The sequence below is a fragment of the Lissotriton vulgaris genome, chromosome 3_1 (assembly GCF_964263255.1).
Source record: "Lissotriton vulgaris chromosome 3_1, aLisVul1.2, whole genome shotgun sequence".
Taxonomy (NCBI): domain Eukaryota; kingdom Metazoa; phylum Chordata; class Amphibia; order Caudata; family Salamandridae; genus Lissotriton; species Lissotriton vulgaris.
The window spans coordinates 1,120,865,550-1,120,873,513 of NC_141689.1; positions in this window are offsets into that span (position 1 = coordinate 1,120,865,550).

Genomic DNA, 7,964 nt, shown 5'->3' on the forward strand with positions numbered 1-7,964 from the left:
GGGATACATCCCATGGAGGGGTGATCTTGTGCCACTGTGTGTTCGTGTTTTATGATTGTGTAAAGGCATTGCCTACCCAAACAGTTACCTCGCCCTGCCTTTGCTGTGGCCTCGGCCCTTGCTGGGCTGGGCAACCTATCTGAGATGACTGTTGCCACGTACTCGTCCAACCGTGCGCTTCCAGCTGTGGCAGGGTACCAGTTGCCTGATTTACCTGGGGCTGATAGAAAGCTGCAATGGCATTGCTCTGGGCTTGATTTTGTGGATGGGTATTCTATGTGGGCTGTTCTGGAATATGCCTTTTTGTCTGTGGTATGCTTTCAGGAGACAATAGTTGATCCTGTGTTTTTTCCAGTCACCATTGTGACATTCTGTGGGACCTAGGGGCTGCCATCCATTTTGCCTTCTGGTGCAGGCCCTTTGTTTGATCCCTCTGGGATTCCCTGGCGAAGTCCTCTTCCAACCTGGCGCCATTTGCAAACCTGTGGTCACCGTGGTCTTTTGGGGGGTGATCTTACCTGCCACTTGGTCACTCCAAGCAGTCCACTGCGTGGTGTGAAGTTTGTAGCCTACCTGCTTTGGGCCCAGGAGCTTTTCCCATGGGGCAAGCGAGGATACCTCCTTTAGGTGTCACCTTGCCAGTCAGTGTGCTGAGCTTCCTCCAGGGGTCGTTTGCCAGGATACCGCATTAGATAGCAGGTAGGGGGCCTCCAATGCGGAGGACAAGTCACTCAGCACAGGCCTCCTTGTTTGTTTAATTTCCCCACTCGGGGAAGTGTTGGGGTCGTGCCAAAGGCCAAACAGGACAACCTTGGGAGTGTGCGCGGTCTAGTTACTACCACCGTTGTCCCTATGCGCCTTGAGCTGACTCCCAGACTAGCCTTGGGGGGACTCAGTGGGCATGTGTGTGTTGTGGTTCTGCGTCTCCTGATCCTTGTGCACTTAGCATGTAGCCTTTCGGCTTCTCCCACAAAGAGGTGGTGTGTGCGGTCTGCCCACTGCTGAGCTAACGCGTATAGCTAGCTCAAGAGGCCACCCATATAACGCTGACTGTCCCCTTGAATGGGGCTCGAAGGACTGGGAACACCCTGGCTGACACATGCGTAATGTGGAAGCCGTGTGCTGGCTCGTGCACTAGGGTAGAGCTTCCAGGGAAGGAGCAGGGTATAGTCCCATTCTCGGTTAACTGGATGGACATTCTTAGCTTAGACTATAGGTCATGTCCAAATATATTGACCGGGGAGGAAGGATAAAACAGCAGTTGTTTCAGCACCTTGTGTTTCCTTATTCCCAACTCGAGGGCTCTGTGAGGGTGACCCAAGATTCCCTGTATATTGGCAGTAGTGTTTGAAATGGGGCCTGCTTCTTCCTGCAAGCATGACATTGCCGTCCCTGTATCCACTAGAAAGTGGTACAGTGTTTTGCCTATTAGCATCATGACTACGGAGCCCCCCTCTGAGCAGCCCGGGCCTGATAATGGGGTGAGTGCGATTCTGAGCGCCTGGGCAGACTGTGGTGCCCCTTTCTTTCCCCTGGGTTGGCGGGTCCCACTTTACTCTTTTGCCCTCGCTATCGGACCCCAACAAGCTAGAGCCGGTTTCCAAGATGTCACAAGCTCTGGGGTCATGTGGATTACAAGTTGGGGTCACCCTGCTGTTGACCCATAGTTCAAGTAGGGCTTCTTGTTTAGCCCTTTTCTGACCTGTATATCTGGTCCATATGTGAGTCTTTTTGTGCTCAAAGCTGTTGGTATTGAATGTTCTCCCCTCAGGCCAGGGGAATGTGCCTGTTTTGGTATGGGCGAGCTATTACGGAAATGTTTTCCTAATTTCCGGAGCCGTATGGGGAGCCTAGCTTGCATATGGTCAAGCAGAGTTTCCATGATAGATTGGGGAACTAGTTTTTAAGGAATTTACAAACTTTTGATAGTCTCGAGATTTTAAAGGATTACAATTTCTACTCTAATTGTGGGGGAAATTGTGTACACAAGTTTGTACCAGAAACTATCTGCTGGTTACGAGCTCTAAATAATCTGATGCATCAACAGCCGTTTGACAATTTGACAAAGACAAATGCAATTAAATAGTAACAACCTGCAACAAAGTGTAATGGTGAGTTCAGAACAATATGAGCTACATTTTAACAGAAAAATAGAAAATATGGAATTCTGATTTATAGAAAAAACTATTACTTCCTGAAAAGCATAACTTACTAACATGATACAACATTTAACATGAAGCACAATTTATAAAGTTTCAACAGTGGCACAACATCAATAATGCATAAAATGGAAAAATCTAAAGGACACTGGAAGAAAAAAGATTTAATAGACCTTAGTCTTCTTCCAGTGCGTCCATGCATGTAACATACGCAGCTAAGGGAGCTCGATAGTCTGTTAATATCGGCTCAACTAACAAAAATAGCAACAATTTGTGCAGTGTAAATAGAGACAGCTGCCAACTATGAGCCCTCTGTGGCTAGACACAAGCAATACTTTATTCACCAAGAACCACATTTTTCCCTAACTCCCTATTTACACCCTATGTCACACCCAGGGGTTGTGCGTACCATCTGTGTAATGCCCAGTGGTCCAAGCGAATCACACCTCTCACTTCTTTCATATACTACCAGAGTTAAAAAAAACTGATAGCACTAAGAAACCTCCTTGAGACAAAAAATAAGATTGAGATGATGGCTATATATCACACCAAGAGACTGTGCCTACCGTTTGTGTCATGCCCAGTGGTACAATTGGTCCCTGTCTGACACTCAGACACAAGAATACCTTCTGTGTCACGCCCAGTGGTCCAAGGACAAAATCCTATCTACTGTCCCCTTCTCTAGCATGCTGACTAGGGGAAAAGCAAAAGTGATCTACTCGCTAGTTCTAGTTTGCCACACACCACATACTGCGACTAAAGATCAGATGTAATCTCTTACCCTGTGACAGCCGTTTCCAGACGGACCCCCGCCAAATGCATTCAGCAGAACTTCTTATCAATTATGGAGTCTGCTAACTGACTTTGTTGCACAGATGTGAATATGTTCGGGCCGTGTCCTTCTTTCGACTGCAGTTGTGCTTCATGAACCAATCTTTCTTGGCTGGCCCACCAAAATGTTGCTCGAATATGATTTTACCTTTACTAAATGAAAAGACATGAGGCATTTGGCAAAGCAGGAGTAAGTTGGCTTAATTAAACGCAGGGGAAGTGAGAGTATCGACAGATGTGCGTCTGAAGACAGTCTCAGAGTACATATATACATTTTGCGGAAACAATAAAACACTTTGACATTCTTTGAAAAGCATCATAGTCATAAATAACAAGAAAAAACATCTGATAAGTGGGACACCGGCGGCTCTCGACTTCAAGGAGAGCTAGTGTGGGCCAGTGTGTGTATGTCCAGATGTCTGATGTGTGGCGAGCGCATAATCGCCTTGTGCAGTGTGCATGTTGTATCCTGATAGGCTGAGTGTTCCTAACTACATGTGGCATCTAACTTTGTGGTATTTTGGGAAAGCACGCCTTTGGCCAATTGTGTTTTATTGGGGCCAATCTCTTCGGTCCTGTTTGTGGTGTGACTACCTATCTGTGGGATCTATCTGGGTTTTCTCTGGGTATGTGTTTGTCATTGGGCCAGGTGTAACACCACCTGTGACCTGTCAATTGATAGGCTTGGGTCACAGGGCCTGTCTGACCACGTATCTCTGACTTGGGGTTGATGGGGAGGTCACCGCTGATGAATTCGACAGCAATGACACAAGTTCGTGAGTGCGTGTACGTGTAACATGGTGGTCATTGATATCGTATTTACAAATATTCTTATTATAATACGTTCAGTTGTTACATCGTACATCAACATTGCATTCACTGATATTGACATCTAGAGCAGGCATAAGTTACAGTGTTCATCAACATTGGATTTACAGGTATTGACATCATTGTGGGTGCATAGGTTACAGCGTACATCGATAATGCATTTATTGGTACTGCCGCTGTTATGCGTGCATACATCATATTTATCAATCTTAACATTCCCGTCCAGTTGAATGTTCAACTACATAATTTTCCTCGTATGTCATGACAGTCACATTATTTGAAATGGTGTGTGTTGCTGCAGTGTCTGTTATCCCTTCCCCACTTCCCCACCTATTTGCATGCTTTCTAGTTTGCAGACTGCGGGCCTCATTTATGGGTTTTTTGTCCTAGGGCCTTGCTGCTGCACTGCCCTACTGCAAAAGAAAGGAGTAGCAATGTGCCATATCTTTTAGATACAGAGCATTCCTGTCCTTTTCCCCTGCGCCAGCACACAATGGCTGCCATGCGCCAACGCATTGTGGGCTACTTATTTTTGTGCAGGCAGGGAAACAATCACAAGAGGCTTTTTCCTCTTTCTATGTGTAGAAAGAGGAAAAACAAGGAGAAATAAAGATATTTGTCCTCGTTGTGCAAGTTTTTGGCACTGCCTTAGACTTACGATTTCTCGTATATTTGGGCAATGTCAAAAAGCCATGGATGTTGCTGGGGACTTCCCCAGCAACACCCATAGAACGCCCCTTTCACTCAGTTTTCTGCGTGAAAGGGGCACATATTTATAATGCCATGAAAAGCCACGTAACATGGCTTTACGTGGCCTTATAAATATGCCAGTGGCACATTGCATCACCCGAACATCAAAAAAGTGATGTTCCAGTGGCGCAACAGTGCCAGTAGGGCCTCATAAATGAGGCCTTGCTTTTTAACAGCAGGCAACCCCCACCTGTAGGAAACCAGACAGTAACAGAACAACGATAACAACAGGAAGCTCGGATGTGCATAGCCTGTTCACCCATAAGGAGAGACAGGCGAAATGACTCATATTTATCAATCTCAACATTTCCACACATTGAGAACCACCGTTCCACATGTGCTTTAAAGTTTTACAAAGTTGTTTTGTGTTAATTCATCGATATCCCTGGTTATATTAATACCTAGCTGTACAAAAGGGGGTGGTGATGGACGGAGCATCTAAACCAATCAAACACTCACACCCAGTCAACAGATCTGGGTTTAATCCATCACCGTTCTTTAGCCCACTCTGCCACTCCAGTTCAGACATGGCCATATGCTCTATCCGTCGGTACTTCTGAGCCGGCGTCTGAACCGACGGATAGAGCGGTGCTTCACTCTACTCCTGAGCCACTGCCAGGTGGGGTGAGGTCTTCACTTCTTACAAGTTACGTGAACGACATAACCTGTAAGGAACAAGACAAGACTTTTCATATAGAGATTGCAGGTGAAATCAGTACTTGTCTGTGAACTGTGTTTCTTATCATCACTTATTATTTCTTTGTCACGCAGTAGCATTAATTTGTTGCAAAGGTCCTGAAGAAAGCAAGGACACACTTGTCCGTTAGTTGCTGAAACATGTTGACCTGGTTCCACTTCTAGACAGCTCATTTCTTAAACTGTCTTAACACATTTTTTAATGTTGGCGGAGTGAGTATCACCCGAATAAATTCTGTTCTGTACTCCCTCATCCAATTTTAAACACACCTTTTTATTTTATTTCATCCACCTAGTTTTTTGCACTGCACTCCATCAGTCATCTTACACTTTTCCACTTACTAATCTTGAGAAGTGGTACACCATACTATCTGTTTTTTCAACTGAAGGACTATTAACATCTTGGTCTCCTTCTGTTTGAGAATTACATACCTGGGTAGATGGTTTTGAAAGAAACCCAACTGATGAAGGGTGGTTCCGAATGGTGACTGATGGGTATCTTTGACCATCCATCAGGGTGTCATTGAATACTTCTTCTCTACAGGTCAGTGTTAAGGGTGACTGTCGTTTGGTCCCACACACCACAAACCCATTGTTTTTTTCTTAGACCCTCTGGTACTCTTTTGTTGTCATGAAGACAGCTGATAGTCAGAAACCGGTCCTAGGATGCTTGATTCCGGTCCAGGGAAGACATGGCTTAGCATTTCAGCTAGACTGTTCCCATGAGGCACAGGGTCAAGACTGAACTGCATATGGCCATTTCTGAACTGGGGTGGCTTGGTGAGCAAAATAACGATGGATTAAACCCAGATCTGTGACTGGGGTGATTGTTTTGCCATTGTGCAACATTCTGTCCATCATCTTTTGTGTTTTGCTATACCTATGCATTTATCTACATCGTCACTACATTTCAAGGGATAGTCTATCGCATGTGTTGTGGTGGCATCTGTTACTAGATACATTTTCAGACTTGGCACAGTTGATCTAAAGTCTGTAAAACTAACAGAATTCTATAACTACCCTATTGATTTTGGAAGAGGTTTACATTAGGAAACTGAATTATAGGATTATATCTTTTGCATATAGTGAAAATATCTGTGATTGATCTCTGACCCACAGCCCCAGACATGAATGGAATTCACACAGGAAGTAGACCAAGGGTTCCAGCACAAAGATCAGGGGCATGCTTGCCTCGTGCCACTCTCAATAGATATTAGCATTGAATATTTTCTATTGACTTCAACTCTGGTCATAGGGCCAGTATACAATTTGACAATTATTTTAAAAAACTGAGCTCCCAGTCCTAGAATACAGAGGAGCTTGTGCATAAAAGGCCATTCTAAGGCGTGTTATGCCTTCTATGCAGCTAGAAGTATAGACATGGCTTATAGAACCAGGTCCACCCATTGAAATATAGTCATCAAGGTGGGTATAGCGAAGGTTGAGGATTGCTGAGCGATGAAGGGTTGCAAGCGCTGAGCGAGGATTTTTGCAAACATTTTGTTATTCACATTTAATTGTAACAAGGGCCTACATGAGGGACACAGTGTTGGGTCTCTGCCAGGTTTAAGTAATATGGTTATTACTGCCTCAAGCATGGTGAGACATAGGAAGCCTTTATTGAGAGGGGCATTGTATAAGCAGAGCAGTCTAGGGGCTACAATATCTGCAAATGCCTTGTAAAACTCTACAGGGAGGCCGTTAGCCCACCTCCTTCCCACGTGGGCCTCAGCACTAGAGAGCTTTTTAAATGACTGCTTTTTTGTCTTCTTTCATTAACGGGGAATTTACAAGTTCCCGTGCTTGACCCTCCACCCAGGCCAGGGCTACAGCATCTAAGTCGGATGGGATCTCCTTGGAGCAGCAGTGAGATTTGCAGGCATAGAGTTCTGTATATTACTGGGCTTGCCTGTATGCTGGAGTCCAACGTTTTCCCAGGTCTGCCCTCATCGCCAAAACTGATCGGCTTGGGGGTGTTTCTCAAGGTAAAGTATTTCCCGACCTGTCTCCTCCCGGAACTCCACCAGCAATTCTTGGGACTTGGCAAGAGTAGTTTAATTTTGGGGTTATTTAATTTCAGGCTTTTGATTTGGCAGTGTAGCACACCACGTAGAGATTTGAGGATGCCTTCCTCCTTTGAAATGCAAACAACACGTATATAGACTATATTGGCTTTTCCTATGTCTTTCACAGCAGGCACAGTGTGTTCATTCAAACTGAAATATTCCTCCTCGGAACAGAACATTGGGTCCCATAACTTGGTCACATTCTGCCACCATCTTACAAAACTGAGGTGGCAGGGGATTCTCGAGGGTGAGTAGAACCAGTGAGTGGTCCAACAGTGTTCTAGGTAGAATACTGATGGCACAAATCCTATCCAGGAGAGCCTGAGAGAACAGCCATAAACCTATGTTGGGGGTCATGTCCTGTACGGAGGAGTAATAAGTATATTCCCTCTCAGATGGATGGAGAGATCTCCATGCATCGACCAGGTCATACAACTGCATCATGGGTTGCGAAGCCGTTCCTTCCTTTGCTGGATGCCTGTTGGATTCAGACATCCTATCTAAACAAGAAGATAGTACTGCATTAAAGTCGCCAAACCGAAGGATGGGCCATTCTTTATACCTCCCACATTTAACTGTGAACTCTTCAGAAACTTTGGGAGTATCAAAATGCAGGCCATAGACATTGATCAAC